The sequence below is a fragment of the Camellia sinensis genome, chromosome 4 (assembly GCF_055761805.1).
Source record: "Camellia sinensis isolate YWXY chromosome 4, ASM5576180v1, whole genome shotgun sequence".
In the NCBI taxonomy this organism is placed as follows: Eukaryota; Viridiplantae; Streptophyta; class Magnoliopsida; order Ericales; family Theaceae; genus Camellia; species Camellia sinensis.
In genome coordinates this window covers 113,608,984-113,628,756 of record NC_138964.1, presented here as the reverse complement: position 1 = coordinate 113,628,756, position 19,773 = coordinate 113,608,984, and the positions used below count along the sequence as shown (strand labels likewise).

Below are 19,773 nucleotides of genomic sequence, written 5' to 3'. Positions count from 1 at the left end.
TATGCACGGGCGCCGTTCTTGTCACCTTGAATTATTGAATTTGGACCTTAAACTAGAAAGGACTCTTAGGAAATTTAGAGCATCTTCCTGTGTTCCTAGGCTTGAATACCCTTATCCATACTTCAAACCAGTAGAGATGGAAAACTTGAATGGCCTAAATGGGCCCAATCGGACCCATAAAGATTACTTTACACCCATTGCATATACATCACCATCATGTATCTAGTTACCCGACAACACTGCTACTCATTATGAGATTAAGTCCAGCACCACCCAAATGCTTCCATCATTCCATAGACTAGCTCATGATGACCCTAACAAACATCTGAATGAATTTCTAGAAATTCGCTCAACAGTGAGGATCCAAAATTTCACCAATAAGGCCCTAATGTTGCGTTTGTTTCCATTTTTCATTAAAGGACAAAGCCAAACACTAGTTGAACTCCTTACCTGCTAATTCAATCACAACTTGGGACCAATTACACCAGAGGTTTTTGGAGAAGTACTTTCCCATTGGTAAGACCAACCAACTTAGGCGAGCCATCACCAATTTTGCTCAAATTGATGGTGAGTAATTTCATGAGACATGGGAGAGACTTTGTGACTTTTTCCAACAGTGTCCCCACCACCAAGTGCCTGATTGGCAACTTGTGCAGACCTTTTACTATGGCTTAACTGAACCTCACTGCCAAATGGTGGATTCTTCTTGTGGTGGGACATTCATGTCCAAAAATGATGCCGAGGCTTGGCAATTATTTGAGAAATTAAGTGATAATTCCATTCACCATGCCTCCGTAGCCCAGCAAGATCGGAAACCGATAGTTGAAGCCCTGAAAAGAGAGGGCATTTATGGGGTAGGGCAAAACCTAGAGTTAGCCCAACAAGTAGAGGCATTGTCCAAAAAAATAGACCAATTATTAACTACGGGACATGCCCCTATATAGCAAGATCAACCTCAATTTCACGAGGCATATTTTATATGTGTGAGCCCTGCTCATGACTTGAGTGAGTGCCTTTCGGCATCACAATTCCCAAAATTAGTCGAAGAGCATATGAATGTGGCTTAAGGTTTCCCCAACCCGGGTATATTCCAACGCATACAATTCGGGATGGAGGAACCACCCTAATTTTTCATGGAGACCTCATTCACAAGGCACATCTTACAACCCTCCACCATTAAGGCAGAATTTTAATAATTTTGCTAGCCAATCTTCTTATTGACCACCGCAACCTTATCGCCAACCACAACCCCCGCCTGTTCCTGATGGCAACTTGGCCTGTGAGACTCAGGTTGTCACACCCCGAAAATTACCCCACAATATACTACGCCAAGCCACCTTTACTAATTAGATATAACTATTCTCCGATCCTTTCGTCATTAATCTCCATGGTTCATACAAACGTCCCACATGTAATTTATATATTCGTAAGTAAGAAAACACAAGAATCTATAACATGTGAAGCATGTAGTTCCAAAATAAATAAAATGCCCTTACGGGCTATAACTTCCAAGGCTTAAGCCCGGTTACACAAAAGTGGCCTCTCGAACCCATACATAAATAGCCCTTGGCTTTACAAAACTTCACAACAAAATAGAGAGTATTCACAAAACTTATCCACGCCTTCAATTCGGCGGAATCACTATGTCTTTACCTGCACCAAAACCCGTAGGGGTGAACACAAAGCCCAGTAGAGATTTCTCACAAAGTATATACAGTTATGCAAACACTTCAATGAACATGCAAACATCAATGCCAAGCTATGCACTTATTAAAGAAAAATTCCATTTCATGCTCTTTTAAAAGATTACCAACTTCCAATATAAACTATGTAAGAGGCCCAACATTTAATGCCATGCGATGCCATGCTATGCCATTTTCAAAAGAAGATAATCATGTGCCCTGCTTTAAATAAAAATCATCATGCTTTCAACAACATTTTCAAATCTCATTAATTCCAATTCCAATTTACTCAAGAGGGGCGGTAAATACGACACTGGTAATCCCTAGGCTGGTGTCTACAAGTAGACTATACAAGTTCTACCAAAATGTCATTTTTACCGGTATTAACCGGAAGGCTCGACGCCTATCCACGCGGGTCTTTCACCATAGACACTCAGGCCAACTTATCAAATCATCTACACCCCCTATCTGGACTTACCACCGTATTTACCCCATCAACATTTCCATTAGTTCTCATTACAATAACATTTTCTTCTTCATGATGTAAATCTCTTCAATTTGGATTCAAGATGCGCAATGATAAATAATGTAATATGCAATGCAATAATCCTTTCCATACCTCATAACATTTCTCCATTTTTGCATATCTCTACAACAATGTCAACATTCACATTCTCATATTCTCTTTTCAATGTTCATCCACAAGATTAACATGTGTCATCAACACATCATCACAATTCTCGTTTAACATACCATAAAAAATTAGTCTCTTCAATACTACAAGTGACATATTTCAAATAAAACCCCCAATGTTTACAATTTTTCCACCATCTATGGTTTTGAACAATTAGTCACACCACAACCTTGCTTATTCAAGTATTAGCAAAATATTAATTTAACACCTCATTCTCATATATCAAGTAAATTTTCCATTTTGTAAAACATTGATGAAACTCACTCTCATTCATCCTTTTAACATGAGAAAATATAGAATTTCAAAGACATTTTTCCATTTTACCAAAACCCCCAAATTTCTAGGGTTTTCTTTTAAAAACAAGTTTTTCTCATCCCTTAAGAAAAACCCCATCAAAATCATCTTTCACAAGTTTAATAGAGGGAAAAACTCTCAAGAAGTTGTAAAATAGTTGTGATACAAACCCACATTAAAAAATCTCTACATTTTGAATAAAATCTATAATCAACACAAAACTTCAAGAGCGCTTTTAAATCAACACCCAAATAGCACAACTAGTATATATAACTCAAGAAATCCCTACCTCAAGCTTGTTGATGAAAGGTGAGATGAAGCCCTAGCTTCGAAAGATGAGAGAGAGCTTTGATTTCTTCCACCCAAGTGAAGCCCCAACCTAGATCTTTAAGATTTAGAGGTAGATAATGGAGATCTTGACCCAAGATTTAAAAGGATCTAAGTGTGTTAGATGATTGAAGGGGTTTTCTAGAGAGAAGAGTGAGAAAAATATGTTTAGAGTGAGAGAGAGATGAGCAAAAATGTGAGATACATTCGGGTCCAAAAGATATAAAAATAGAGTTTTCGGACTGCCAAGGCTCCGCACGTGCGGCCTCCCCATTCGCTCGAGTGGCCTCCCCCTCCGCTCGAGCAGCCCACCTCTACCGCTTGAGCGGCCTAATTTCTCCCGCTCGTGTGTTGATTTCAGAATACAAATTTCTGGGTGCTAGCCTCCACCGCTCATGCGGCCCAACCCCGCACGTGTGTCCCTGGCCCAGCAGCCCAAGTTTCAACTTCGTCCCCGGGAGCCCCGGACTCACTTGCGCACCCTCCGGAATGACTGAAATTTGCCACCGGAAGAAATAAGAACTAGAAACCATTTCCAGACATTTCAAATCCAACGAGGATAAAAGAAGATGAAGCGAAGAAAGAGAAAGAAAAGGAGAAAAGGGACCGATCATCACACAGGTGTTAGAAGTTCTCTCAGAACTTAAGGGGTTAGCACCAGTAGTTCACTCCCATACTAACTCCATTGCCAAGCTAGAGGCCCAATTAGGTTGAATGGCTAATAACATAAATAAGAGAGATGAGGGAAAATTACCAAGTCAGACTGTGGCCAACCTTAAGGGTCAATATGGGGCAGAGGGGTTGGATGGGAATGAAAAGCACCATGATCAGGTGCAAGCGGTGATTACCTTGAGAAGTAGGAGGGAGTTAGAGCCTCGGCTAGTTGCATCAACTAGTTGCATCTGATGCAACTAGGGCTAAGAAGGGTGACCACGGCAGTACACCCAATGAGAAAAAGAGTGAGGAGGAAACACCTAGGGGGGATGACTTAATCCCTAGCACTTCACATGAGCCTAAGGTATCATATGTGCCTAAGGCACCCTTTTCCCAATGCCTTGATACACCGTCCCTTTTTAATAAGAATGCGGCATCCATAGAAGCGATGATGGAGGTTTTTAAACAAGTTAAAATTAACCTCCCTCTGTTAGAGGCGATTAAGCAAGTACCCTCTTATGCTAAATTTTTAAAGGACCTTTGTACGCAAAAGCGTAAATCTAGGAGACATGTGTCCCAAAAGGTCGTACTCACGAAACAAATAAGCTCCATCTTGTTGAATGACATACCCCCTAAGCTTAAAGACCCAGGTGCCCCAACCATTGCACGCATTATAGGGGACCATATCATTGATAGGGCCTTATTATATTTAGAGAATAGTGTCAATTTGTTTCCGTACTCTGTGTGCAGAGAATTCGGGCTTGGCGAGTTAAAGCCCACTATTGTTACTCTCCAGTTAGCTGACCGGTCCCTCAAAGTGCCACGTGGCATGATTGAGGACGTGCTAGTAAAGGTCGATAAGTTTTATTTTCCTGTTGACTTTTTGGTTTTAGATATGAAACTGATAGATAGCTCTAAGAAACTCAATGTTTTCTAAGCATCCCAACAACCCCATAAAAGAAAGGAGTGTTTATTTGTGGATGTTGTGGATGGGATTGTGAAGGAGGCTTTACCCTCCATTCTTGTCGATGACCCTTTAGAGGCTTATCTAGCTCATTTTGGATTTGAAAATTTTGATATTGATGGGTCAGTGGAGCAGGTGAATGCCTTACTTAATTCTTCTTCTACACCGGATTTTCCTCCGTTGAAAGCCCAGTTTGAGTCCCTTCCACCTCTGTCTCGATAGCCTGCCATACCATCCTTAGTCACACCACCTACACTTGAGTTGAAGCTATTCCCAGCCACACTCAAGTATACATTTTTAGGGCCAAAGGATACCTTACTTGTCATCATTGTATTTGACTTGACTGCAGAGCAGAAGAGTCAATTAATGAGTATTCTCGTGGCACATAGGAGTGCTATAGAGTGGTTGGTGGCTGATTTACGAGGGATATATCCCTTCGTGTGCATGCATTATATACATTTAGAATAGGACACCAAACATTCTCGTGAAATGCAACAGAGACTTAATCCCAACATGCAAGAGGTAGTGAAAAAGGAGGTGTTAAAATTGTTGGATACGGGTATTATATACCCCATCTCGGATAGCAAGTGGGTGAGTCTCACACAAGTGGTGCCCAAGAAATCGGGCATCATTGTTGTTGAGAATGAGCGAAGAGAGTTAGTCCCCACTCAAACCACTACTAGGTGGCGAGTGTGAATTAATTATAGAAGACTGAATTCCATGACTAGGAAAGATCATATTCCCTTACCTTTTATTGATCAGATCTTAGAGCGATTAGGAGGGTAGAGCTACTATTGTTTCCTTGATGGCTATTCGGGTTACAATTAAGTTCCTGTGTATCCGAATGACCAAGAAAAGACCACATTCACATGTCTTTTTGGCACTTTTGCCTATCGTCGAATGCCTTTTGGGCTTTACAAAGCACCAACGACCTTTTAACGATGCATAATGGCTATTTTCTCTAACATGATGGAGAAATTCTTAGAGGTCTTCATGGATGACTTTTCCGTGTTTGAGCTGTCATTTGAGAAATGTCTCTAGAATTTAACTAAAGTACTTACTCGATATATTGAGACAAACCCTGTTTTGAGTTAGAAGAATAACCATTCTATGGTTCACGAGGGTATAGTGTTGGGACACATTGTGTCCCCTCGGAGTATAGAGGTTGACAAAGCTAAGGTTAACCTCATTGTAGGTCTTCCTCTACCCAGTTCTGTGGGTCAAGTTAGGTCTTTCCTAGGACACGCAGGTTTTTACCGTTGATTCATCAAAGATTTTAGTAACATATCCCGTCCTTTGTGTAGTTTACTTGCTACGGACGCACCTTTTGTCTTTGATGAGGCATGTCTTAAAGCCTTTAAAACACTTCACACGGCCCTTTCTACTGCCCCTATCACACAATCTCCTGAGTGGTCTATTCCTTTCGAAATCATTTGCAATGCGTCTGACCATGCCCTCGGCGCCGTCTTGGGCCAAAGGGTGAATAAAGTGCCCCATGTTATATCCTATGCTAGTCGTACTCTTTCTGATGCTCAATTAAACTACACTACCACTGAGAAAGAGTTACTAGCTGTTGTCTTTGCACTTGATAAGGTCTGGTCCTACCTCCTATGGTCTAAAGGCAATGTGTTCACTGACCATGCCACTTTGCAGTACTTATTGCCCAAAAAAGAGACTAAACCTAGGTTGATTAGGTGGATTCTACTCCTTCTGGAGTTTGACCTTGAAATCCGAGACAAGAATGGATCCGAGAATATAGTTGCGGATAATTTATCCTGTATCTTTATTGAGCACACGAGTGATCCCTTAGCCTTGCATGACTCGTTTCTGGACGAACAATTTCTTACGGTTTCACACGTGCCCTTCTCATGGTTTGTTTACATAGTGAATTACTTGGCGGTTGGTCAAATACGTCAAACTTGGTCTAAGCAAGACAAAGATTGATTTTTCTCACAAGTCAAGCATTATTTCTGGGAAGCCCCGGAATTGTTCAAATATTGTTCGGATCAAGTGATTCGGCATTGTGTGCTTGAGAGTGAAACCCATAACATTCTTACCGTTTGTCACTCTCATGCATGTAGTGGCCATTTCAGTAGGCAGAAAACGGCTGCTAAGGTTTTACAATGTGGGTTCTACTAGCCCTCAATTTTCAAAGATGCTCATAACTTCTATAGAGCGTGTAAGCGTTGTCAATGCATGGGCTCCATGTCACGGTGAGATATGATGCCGATAACCCTTATTTTGATTGTTGAGATTTTTGATGTTTAGGGCATCGACTTTCTAGGTCCCTTTCCACAATCTTTTGGTTTTGAACACATTTTGGTGGCTGTGGACTATGTCTCCAAGTGGGTGGAGGCAATGACCACCAGAATGAATGACCACAAGATTGTGGTTAAATTCCTCCATGAGACCGTTTTCTGTCGTTTTGGGTTCCCACGTGCCATAATTAGTGACGGTGGCAAACATTTTTGCAGCCGATTCTTCGAGGCATTAGTGCACAAATACATAATCACTCACAAAGTGGGCACTCCCTATCATCCCTAGACTACTGGTCAAGTAGAGGTTTCTAATAAGGAGGTTAAACACATCCTTGAGAAAACTGTGAGGCTCGATAGGAAAGATTGGTCCACTAGGTTGGTTGAAGCACTTTGGGCCTATCGCACTGCATATAAGACATCCATTGGGATGTCTCCATATAGGATTGTGTTTGAAAAACCATGCCATCTCCATGTTGAGTTAGAACATCGGGCTTGGTGGGCCATTAAGAAGTTCAATTTTGATATGAAAAAGCTGGTGACCATTGAAAACTCCAACTCAATGAGTTAGAGGAGCTCCGCAATGATGCATATGAGAGCTCTAAAATTTACAAGGCTAGGACTAAGGCATTTCATGATAAACACATTTCTCGTAAGTCCTTCAAGCCTTAACAAAAAGTGTGGTTGTTCAATGCTAAATTACGGATGTTCTCGGGTAAACTCCGGTCTCGGTGGGATGGCCCATATGAGGTTAGTGAAGTCTTTCCGCATGAGGCAGTTGAAATTAAAAATTCACAAGATGGTACGACCTTCACGGTCTATGGCCAAAGATTGAAACACTATGTTGATGGTATTGAGAAAGGGGAGATGATTGAGGTCGTCCACTTGACGGACCCAATATATCTTCCATAGTACTTGCTTTGAGTCTAGGAGAGTTTAAATCCTCTAAATGTGTAATTCCTTTGGTTTTTGTCATACCCGAACGACATCTGACGATCTGGTATAGCCACCTAACTGTGTTTGTAGTAAGTTCCTAGGAGACCAACTTAGACGGTGGAAACTAGAGTTCAAATGGCAAAGCCTAGAACGCAAAGGTTTGGAATTTTCGAGACTAGAGTCTAGTTTAAATACCCATGGGTGTGGAGATTGCTTCAAAACCACCTTGGCTTGAACTCTGTATGGCAGCTCCATAGGTCGAGTTAGCTTTATGTGTCTCGATTCTGGATACCGAATCAACCTAGTCTGTCACCCTATTGGAGAATAAGGAAAGTTACAAACACTGTTAGGGAGAAAAGTAATACTCGTGGTTTTCGCGTAAAGATTATACTTTTGTTGAGCATTTAGTTATTTTTGAAATGCTATATTTGTTTTGGATGTAAAATGAAGGTAGAAATGGTTTGAAATGTTTGGGTGGTACTTGGGTAAATAATGGTTCAATCTTTTCGGACTTAATAAAAAAATATTCCGCACGTGTGGGACGATCCATCGCACGTGCGGCTAAAATCCCATTCCGAAATTCGTTCCTGCTTTAAGGTGCGACCCAATAGCCGTATGTGCGCTCTAGGCCCTGCATGTGCAGGAAATTTTGTAATTTTTTTTTTCTTAACCTGCTTTATATATAGGTGCGTGCCCTAGTGCAAACTGGAAGAAGAAAAAAAAAAAATTTCTTCGTTCAATTTATTTTATTTTTTCTTATTTTATTTTATTTTCATTTTTGAAAAAAAAATTAAAAAAATTAAATTAAAAAAAATATCAGATTTCTTTGTTCAATTTATTTATTTTATTTTATTTTCGTTTTTGAAAAAAAAAAAAAAAAACAAAAATTTTGATTTCAACAAAAACCTAACCCACTCCCATCACTCTCACAGATACACTCTCTCTCTACCTCTCATATTCTCTCTCTCTCTCTCTCTCTCTCTCTCTCTCTCTCTCTATATATATATATATATATATCTACCTTATCATCTTCTCCCTTTCCTTTTTCTTTCACTCAAACCCCACCACCACCACCAACTTTCTTCATTATTCTCCCCACTATTACCAACCTTTACCCAAACTCTTCTCACCACCACTCCACCACCGGAGCCTCACCGTCGGCACCTTATTCCCTTTCCGTCCGTCGAATCTCCGGCGACCACCATTTTTTCCGGCGAATCTCCCTTCTTTCTCTATCTTTCTTCACTATTTAAAGGTAAATCCTTCCTTTTTGTTTAAACTTTATATTTCTTCTTTCAATCCTCCCTTGTAGTGAGATTTAGGGATAGTTTTATAGAGATCTCTTGTTCATCCGTACTATAAAATAAAATTAAAAAATCTGGGCAGCCAAGAAGACGACCACCACACATGCGACCATCTCCGGTGCACGTGCGGCCCAAATAAAATAAAAATAAAAAATCTCATGCTTAGTTTTTCTGATTCCTTTAACTTCCTAGCTTGTCTATTTATTTATTTAGTTGTTTAGTTGTTTTTTTTTTAATTTTTTTATTTATTATCTCATTATTCTTTGTTAGTTTAATTCATAACTTGTTAGTGTAAGTTCATTTTTATTTGTTTAATCGTTCAATATTTCCATAAAATGTTAATGTGTCTAGTTTATTTTATTTTAGGTTTCATTTATTACACAAAAAAAAATAAAAAATAAAAAAATAAAAACAAAATAAAAATAATAAAAGAATAAAAAAAAATTATTATTTATTCTATGTATTTTATTATCTCATTATTACTTATTAGTTTAATTCATTTTTTGTTAATGTAGTTCATTTTTATATGTTTAGTCATTAGTTTTTAAATAAAATTTTAATGTGTCTAGTTTTTTAAAAAAAAATTTATTTTATTTTAGGTTACATTTATTACAACAACAACAACAACAACAACAACAACAACAACAACAACAAAAACAAGAAAACAAAAAATAATGAGAATTGCATGTGGTACATCAGTGGGCACACTTTTGCTTTAATATCTTATTCTTATTCTCATGATGGTTCCACGGGTATCTGTGTATTTGCTTTCGGTGTGTGCAGGATATAAATAAACGGCTATCCATCTGAGCCTCCAAAAAGGCCCGAGGTTTGTCCTCCTTGACACCATCACCACCATCCTCACCACCACCACCAGTTGAGTTGCCACGACCGGAGTGGGCTTCACGCCCACTTCACAAGCTTACACAGTTCAAGCTCAACTATTTTCAAAATGACCCAGTTGCCTCTTGGGCTGTTGAGCAGCTCCGTCTCCAGCAACAGTTGGGTTTGTGTATTGTTATGACGCCCACTTATCCTTGTCTGGTACGACTTTTCTACCAGAATATGTACGAGTCACTCACTAAGGAAGGACTATCGTCCACTATTGATGGCCACCTTGTTAGCATCACAAAATCTATGATTGCCCAAGTGTTAGGGTTCTTTTAAAAAACGGACCACTGGCCCTTCCTAGAAGTTGAGGGTCGACAACCTATACACAGCCTTATCCAAGAGTACTTCCCGGGGACCAATGGTAACCCAAGTTACACGTGCTTACATCGGAGCAAGCTGCCTAGCCACTTATTATTGATTGACTCCGTGATACATAAGAATGCCCTTCCACTTGGGCATAAATCTGAGCACCGCATGGAGTTTGTTTAGGTCTTACATGGTTATCAGCATGGCTATCAAGTCTCACTTGCGCACGTCATCTGAATGCATATACGCAAATTTCTGCAGGAGGCCGTTCAGTCTCAACCTATGCAGAACCTGACTTGGCCCCTGTCATTTGCCAACCTGCTCACACTTGTCTTCGAGCTGAACGGCCTCCCAATTGATCCGATTGAGGAGATTGACACAGCTTATCTGGCTTTTAGACAGCGGGAATGGCAGCATAGTGTATCCCGCATCCCGCAACAAGTTGGTGCTCCTGTTGATGAGGCCCAAGACCCTGTCCACTACCAACCACCTCCTCCTGCCTCCCCTGTGCCACTCAAGGGGACCCCTTATACATGACTCGCGAGGAGTACTTACAGCTTCAACACTCTGTGGATTAGGTCCACAGTACTCTTTATGATCACCACCAGATCCTCATGGGGTTACACATGGATTTTCAAGTGCATTGGGTATTTCAAACTGGATTACAATTGATAACTGATGTTGAATCTCATTTATGTGGTTAATGGTGAATTCTTTACTCTAGGTTTTTCCCAAAAATCAATAATTCCAATTTTAATTATAATTGCTAATTTAATCACTTTATTTAAATTAATTCTTATTAGTTTATGAATCCCTTAATCTTTTTATCAAAATTAATTAGGAATTTAGCAATTAAATTAGTTTAATTTCACAATTGTCCATGTGGATCGATACCTGGACTTGCCATTATTTTAAAAGAATTTGGTATAGTTTAGTGTTTATATTTGGTATATGAAATGACCCACCATCGATCCATGGTGGTTGTTATGTCTATGTCAACCCGTTGTGGTTGTTTTGTCTAAGTCGATCAATTGTGGTCATTATGTACATGTCGATCCATTGCGATCGTTATGTATATGTCGATCCGTAGTAGTCGTTATGCCTATGCCCTCGATCCATTGTGGTTGTTTCGCTCATATTATGTTCGGTATTACTGGTTATACAACGAAATGTAAGTAAGACCATATTTGATAAGTGCTTTGTTTCGTTGTGTACGTTTTGTATGGTATTTTGTCAGGGTTTAATAATGTTGTTGAAAATGTACTACGCTATGTACATTGCTTTATTTTATAAGTTATGGACCTCGTTTATTTAGCCTATTTATGTTGAGATTATTCATTGGGCCTTAGCTCATTGTTTACTATATGTATGTAGGCGATCCAACTTAGGACCGGACTTAGCAGCATCGACTTGTATGTTTTGTGAAGCCAACTACTGTGCTTCATTACGAGGTCCCAACCCACCATGTGTCTAGGATTTTGGGTGGTTCCAAATTCACCCTTTTACAATTGTGATCCAGTGATACAAAGTTTTGTCTTAAGACTTTTGTTTGTTTTTGTTAAGGGGATTTTATTCCCTAAGTTACGTATAAGTTTTTGTACAAAAGCTTGGCATGGATTTGCATGACTGTGCATGTAGATGGGTATATCAAAGTTCGTTTTGTTCTATGTAAGTTCACAGCTTATTGGGCGATATATTTTAATTATTATTGGCTTCTGCCAGCCCCTTTTATTGTGTTATTGTAAGCAGGCCTTTGGTAATCATGGATTATTGGCCGGTTACGATGCCAAACCTATCGGGGCAGATTTGGGTCGTGACATTAGGGCTGCAAACAAGTAGAGTCGAGCCGAGCTTTTGAATGTTGAAGCTTGTTTATGAAGAATTACTCAAGCTCGAGCTCGAGCTCGAGCTCGAGCTCAAGTCGAGCTCTAGTCGAGCTTAAAAAATCAAGCTCAAGCTCTAGCTTGGCTCGTCAAATATTTGTTAAACTCGAGCTGGACTCGAGCTTGCTCAATTACATAAATGAGCCGAGTTCGAGCTTGAGAAAAAATTAAATTTAAATTAATTTACTAATTAAGATTAAAAAAAATACAAAAATATGAGTAAAATATATAATAATGCTTATATTAATAATAAATTTCATCAATTAAATATGTAAATTTACACAAATACCGAACATAAATAAAAAATAAAATAGATTATTGAAAATTTATTTAATATATTATTAAAAATAAATATTTATTTATTTATTTTTTATGTTTACGAGCCTTGTCGAGCCAAGCTTAGGGCTACTCGAGCCTTACTCGATTAATAAAGGAGCTTAAAAATCGAGCTTGAGCTCGTTCATTTAGTAAATGAATCGAGCTCAAACGAGCTTTAAACAACCCGAGCTCGAGCTGTTCATAAAGAGTTTGGTTCGTTTGCTGCTCTATAACCGTCTAATCAGATCTCTTTAGGACTAATGGTGTGCATCATGTCGTATTGGGTCGTGTTAATATCAAAATTATTTCAACATTAATCTAGCATGTTCACCTCAACTCTAATCTGATTCATGTTATGTTTATGTATTAAGTCAAAAAAAATTCATCATTAGCTAAAAATATCACGTGTATAAAAAAAATAAAAAATTTCTCAACAATTAAAATTTAACATAACTAATCTCCATTGAATAAAATTATTAAATATTTGATTTCAACTCAATTTTATTCTCTTCCTTTACAAAAATTATATCATATTAATATTTTTTTTTATTAGATTACCTCAAATAGTAGAAAAAAAATAAGATTTTTAATTTAAAAAAAAAACACAAAATCTATATTTGTTTTAAAATTTTATTTTATATGTTTTTTAATAAATTGGATGAAATTACCTAAAGATTAAAAAACATCATGACATCCATTAATGAAAATATTATTAAAATATATAATTAATTTTTCATTAAACATGCTATGCCAACTTCCTGTCATACATGTTTGAAACTCGATCAGTTTAATATTTTGTTATTAAATCCCGTCAATCTAACGGATCATAAACTTTACTGGCTTTACTTTTCATGATCTTAGAGCGTCTCCTTCATTTTTTATTTTATCAAATTTAAATTTAATGAAAAACGTATAAAATTGGTAGTCTGACGTTATCATCAAATCAGTATCAAATCAAAAATATTTCAAATGTTTCATCAAATTGAGTATGCTAGAGTCTTTCACCAAATTATTATATATAGCCGTTAGTTTACAAGTTGTTAATGGACAATAAATGAGCACCAGATGATTGACCGGTTGTCTCCTGGTCGACCACCTCCTTGTAAAATTTGTTTAAGAATTTTGAAAAATTTACATTGGCCAGTTAACCAGCCGAACATCTCCGATTGTCTATCTGATTGATCAGTAGATTATTGAAACGGCAGATTGTACAGTTTGAACGGGCGATATCATGAAACTTTTACTCAAATTTTTATTCAAATTTAATGAAAAAATAGTAAACGTTGAGATGCACTTGACGGATTACTCTCTCTCGCGCGCGCTTACAGAGTTTGCCACAGCGATAGATTACAAAAGCTGACGCTATATTTTCTCGAGAAAATTTTTGAGGTAAAAGAGTTAGAAGGATTCAACTTTTAACTGAGCTCTCTCTCTCTCTCTCTCTCTCTCTCATAGCTACCTCTTTGATGGCCCCACCGTCTATCTGCTATAGCTTTTCCACTTAGCTTTTCTACACATCTCACTGAATTTTCTCATCTAGGGTTCATGTTTTGTAATCAAAGTCTTTCACATTTCTATGTTTAATTTGGTGAATGATTCGTGGGTTCATGATTTGTATAGTAGTGCTGAAGGTATTGAGTGGATCTCCTGCCTGCAATTATTATAGGGTTCATGATAATCAATGTTTGAAAAGTGAATTGTGCTCTAATCTGTTGTAATTTATGAATTTATATTGCATTTGCTTTTAATGGAGTTCTGGTGATAAATTTGTCGTAGTTTCCTCATTGTGTAGATTTGAGGGTTTTTTTGGCCTTTGAAAAATCTAGAAACCCCTAGATGTTGATTTGTGATTATGTATCAATTTTAGGCAATAAAACAATCCCAATCAAACAATCAAGACAAATTGACACAACGATTTTAACATGGAAAAACCACAATTGGAGCACTTCCAATTGTGATAAAAAAAAATCACGAGCAACAGCCACAAAACAAAACAAAACAATCTACTAAGAAGATATAAAAGAATTACATAGGTATACTTTCAATTACCTAGCGAATCCACGCCCGAATTGAACCAACCCCTATGTGCCTCTTCCAACCCCGTCTTCACCTCGAAATTGTCTTGACGATGAGCCACTCCAGAATCCACCAAAGCTTCAGGCTTGAATTCTTCAGAATCCACCGAAGAACAACTCTCTCTTTTATATAGAATAAACAAATAATCCTTTGATGTATACTTTTTATACCATGAGTTGAATACTCAATCAAAACATCAAAAAAAACAAGCAAAATATTCCCAGATATAAACCCTAGAACCCAAGAAGAAAATCTGGAGAAGTAATTCTAGATTTTGAGCAACTTGCGAATTTATAGAATCTGAAATCGCGAGGTCCGCTCAAGCGTGGGAATTGGCGCTCGAACGAGGACACTGTATGAAATGCTCCAAACAGGATATACGCTCAAGCGGGGATTTCGACGCTCGAGCGTGAAAACATGGATCACAGTACTTTTGCAGACTCACCCAACTTCTAGAACTCAGCATTCTCCGCTCGAGGGGGGAAATGGACGCTCGAGCGGGGAGGCAACTTTGAATGCATTTTTGCATTTTGCTTCGGGGGCGCTGCCCCTCGACCCCGCCGTGGCACTACCTCGGACCCGCCAAGGGGCACTGCCCCCTCGACCCCCGCGAGCTGACCAGGCAGCTTGATCCCTGTCATAATTAGCGAAGTGGCAATCTTGAAAGAATTAACATCACAAACTTCTCTGCAAGGCACAATTCGGGTTGGATTCGCATCTAAACACTCATAGCCTCACTGAAATAAAAAGTGAGAAAACAAATACAACTTAAAGGAGTTTTGTCAAATGGGGTTGCCAAGAATAAAAACCTAACAATCTCCCCCTTTGGTAATGCCGTGACAAAACGCACCTAACAAATAAAATCTTAAGCACCCCAACCCTTACAGCCAATAAAAACAAAGTTCTTTCTCAAGATCATGATCCGCAAAACAACTATTAATCCAAAACAACTATTAGTCCCACAAGAGTATATGAAAACGCAATAGACATATGACACGATTATCTTGAAATATGAGATGGAAAACATGTAGTATGAATAGATGAAACCTAAGACATGCACCTGACCGACCCATGGCATGAAAACTTGAAATCCTAAGACATGAATACATGAAATCCTAAGACACATGCACCGAACAACATCACTCCCCCTTTTTGGTTGTGAATTGACAAAGGAAGCTCAATCAACTAAACCAATATCAGAAACTACACAAGCAATGACATGATGATCAAAGTGTTCATGCTAACAAACTCTTGCAATGATAAACCAAACTTTCCCTCACTAAAAGCAACCACAAACACTGAAAACAATGAACAAAAAGCAAACGACAAAAATAATATGGTGGAGCAAGCAAGAAATTTCAGATTAGTACCATAAAACACACAAGACTATCCAAGAAGCACAATTACTTGAAAACACAATGTGCACGGTCTGTAGAAGATTCCTCATGAAAGACAGTGATGCATTTTATGAAAAGCATAGATCCCATGATAAAAGTGTGTGTGTGACTCTTGGAGTTCGACAAACACTAGATTCAATCCTAGTAGTGAGCTGAAAGTTGGACCTCCGACAAGAGAATCTAAGCACAACTAAGGAAAGTCAAACCACTAGGAAACAAGAGGTATTTGGTGAGTAAAAGTGGAGGCTCCCCATCAATCAATGAATCTTTTCCTTTTTTTTCTGTCTTTTGCACATTTTTTTTTCTTTCTTTTGCAAATTTTTTCTTCTTCTTTTTCTTTTTCTTTTTCTTATTGTTTTGCACACTCATTGGCGGTTGATACACTCAAGAGTATGGAAACCGAACCAGAGAAGCATGGATATAATAAGGATGGCCCGGTTGGTGACTCTGAGGTAGCCTTTTCCTTATGGCTGGACTACAAAGAATAGAGGGGAAAGCCGTGGAGATGCAAAAAGATGGAAGATGGTTAAGAGACTCAACATCACCCATGATATGCTAGTATAGGTCAATTCCTCTAGAAACGCAAAAGATCAATGACAGAAGTCCATAGAAAAAAATAATCACTAAGGCGAAAGACTCCAAAATTTGCTAATCTAAGAGTGTGTACAGAATGAGACATACTAATCAAAGAACACACACTCCAAAATGAGTAATTACCACAGAAAGCACACACATATTAACATGTAATGGATATTCTCATCAATTCCAATATGCATCAAGGACCACTCAGAAATTTCAAACTTGCAAAACCATACTAAGAAAATCTTTTTGGTTTTTTTTTTTCATTTTTTTTCCTTTTTCTAAACAAAGCAAGACATAAAATGAACAAGCACACATTTTTTTTTCTCATTAAAAAAAACACACAGAAACCCAAAAGCTAAAACAAATAAACAAATTAACACAAGTCAAGTTTTCTCACCCAAACCGCTTTAGTATAAACAAAGTTGTGAGCATTGCGGTTCTTGGGTGGGTCTTGACGTTGTGGTTCCCTTTGCTTTCAATGAGAACCCGTCTCAACTTGGTTTCCAACTTCCTATTCCTAGGACTAGACAAACAAAACCTCTGTTCATGATTGGTCTTATGCAAATCAAAATAATGAGGTCTAATATGACCCTTAACCTCATTACAACCAATGAAGTGTCTCTTACCCCATGAGATGTTGGAATTTCTTCCATCTCTATGAGACACTCTCCCATGTAACTTAACAATAAGGGCGAATATGACCATGCATACCACAATGATGACAAATAAAAATAGAGTGTACCTTCTTTTCTTTGGCCTTACCAACTCTAGGAAGTTTGAAAAGTCCATCCTCATGTTGAATTTTTTGTTTTCCCTTTTCTTGAGTTCTTGTATCATGAGATATGGAAGCACTCTATTTTTTCTCTTTTATACCACCAAAGCCAATGCCACTCTTGTCAGAACAAATTTGTTGAGACCCAATGATATTGTCCAAAGTCTTTGATCCTCTGTTTCAAAGACCAATGATAGCCATAGCACACTTGAGTTCTTCCTCTTTCTTGATCATTAGTTCTTCCAAAGCAACTTGAGACATCTCGAGAGTTTCAATCTTTTCTTTGTATGTCGCATAGATTTGCTGTAGCTCATTCCTCTCTATCTCACAAGTCAAGAGTTTTGCACAAAGAGCTTGTCGATCATTAGAAATCTTAAGGGCATCATTCCTAGCCTCGGAAATCTCTTTCTTCAATTTGACATTCTCACTTTCACATGCTTTGAGTTTCATAGTGAGTTTATCATTCAATTTGGATAAGTTAAGAGATTCCTTATACAACTTTTCATAAGCTTGCTCAAGCTCTTCATCATCACTACCCGAGGATTCATCATCAGTGGTATTCTCAACCGACCTCTTCGGATACTCTGTTCGTCCTTCAGTTTCAGAAGCCGCCATGAAAGCAAGAAATTGTTTATGTCCCTCTTCACCTCGATCTTTATTGTCACTTTCATCTTTATCAGATTCCGATTCATCATCCCAAGTAATAGCGATGGCTTTCTTCTTCCTCAACCGAGTGGGGCATTCTAGAGCAAAGTAGCCAAATCCTTGGCATTCATAACATTGGACTCTTCTAGAGTTCTCTTATATCTTTCCTTTCTCTTTCTTGGCTATAGGATTAATTTTGAGTTTATCTTTGCCTTTGGATTTATGACTATGAGTAGATTCCAAAAGTTTAGGATTCTTTTCAGAAAAGATTTTTTAAATTGTTTTATAAAAACATCTGTAATCTTGGAATCTATCTCACAATCCTCATCAGAATCATCTTCAACTCTATGAGCACTACTATAAGCGATAGTATCTTTTTGTTTCTTTTTGAAATTCCTATGTGTCTCATAAGTTTGGAGATTTCCAACCAACTGATCCAACTTGAGGTTGTCAACATCTTGAGCCTCCTCAATAGCTGTAACTTTTGGTTGGAACCGATCGGGCAAGGATCTCAAAAAATTTCCCACAACTTTGGATTCTGGTATTTTTTCACCTAAATTGAAGCTGGAATTTACAATGTGACTCGACTTCATATAAAATTCATCAAAGGTCTCACTATCTTTCATTGAAAGGTTTTCGAAACTAGACGTGAGCCTTTGAAGTTTTGAGCGTTTAACAGAAGGAGTGCCCTCATGAATAGTTTGTAAGATATCTCATGCCTCTTTTGTGACTTCATAATTGCAAATTCGACTAAACTCTTCAGGTGTGACAACGCAAAAGGGAGAATTGATAGCTTTACTATTCCAGCTACTATTTTGGTAATCAATTGTGTCCCACTTTTCAATTGGTTTGGGAAAAGTTACTCCATCAATGGTAATTGTTGGTTCGGTCCACCCATTCATGAAAGATTGCCAAACTTTTTCATCTATAGATTCCAAAAACGATCTCATCCGAGCTTTCCAAAAAGAATAATTGGATCCGTCAAGTAGGGGTGGTCGAACCATAGAATTTCCCTCACGAATTGAATCCATTATCACAAATCAAACAAGATCTCACTCAAAAGTTTTAAAAAACAAACGAGCAACCCGCTCTGATACCAATTAAAAAATATAGAAACCCCTAGATGTTGATTTGTGATTATGTATTAATTTTAAGCAATAAAACAATCCCAATCAAACAATCAAGACAAATCGACACAACGATTTTAACGTGGAAAAACCACAATTGGAGCACCTCCAATTGTGATAAAAAAAAATCACGGGCAATAGCCACAAAACAATCCATTAAGAAGATATAAAGGAATTACACAAGTATACTCTCAATTACCTAGCGAATCCACGCCCGAATTGAACCAACCCCTATGTGCCTCTTCCAACCCCGTCTTCACCTCGGAATTGTCTTGACGATAAGCCACTCCAGAATCCACTAAAGCTTCAGGCTTGAATTCTTCAGAATCCACCGAAGAACAACTCTCTCTTTTGTATAAAACAAACAAATAATCCTTTGATGTATACTTTTTAAACCATGAGTTGAATACTCAATCAAAACATCAAAGAAAACTAGCAAAATATCCCCAGATATAAACCCTAGAACCCAAGAAGAAGATCTGGAGAAGTAATCCTAGATTTGGAGAAACTTGCGAATTTATAGAATCTGAAATCGCGAGGTCCACTCGAGCGTGGGAATTGATGCTCGAGCGGGGACACTATATGAAATGCTACAAACAGGATATACGCTCGAGCGTGAAAACACGGATCACAGTACTTTTGCAGACTCATCCAACTTCTGGAACT

General features: G+C 38.2%; 1 pseudogene; it reads left to right on the top strand.

Annotated features, from left to right (window-relative positions):
• Positions 1-3,711: 3,711 nt before the first annotated feature.
• On the top strand, positions 3,712-7,782 carry LOC114275724 (uncharacterized; annotated as a pseudogene).
• The last annotated feature ends 11,991 nt before the right edge of the window (positions 7,783-19,773 follow it).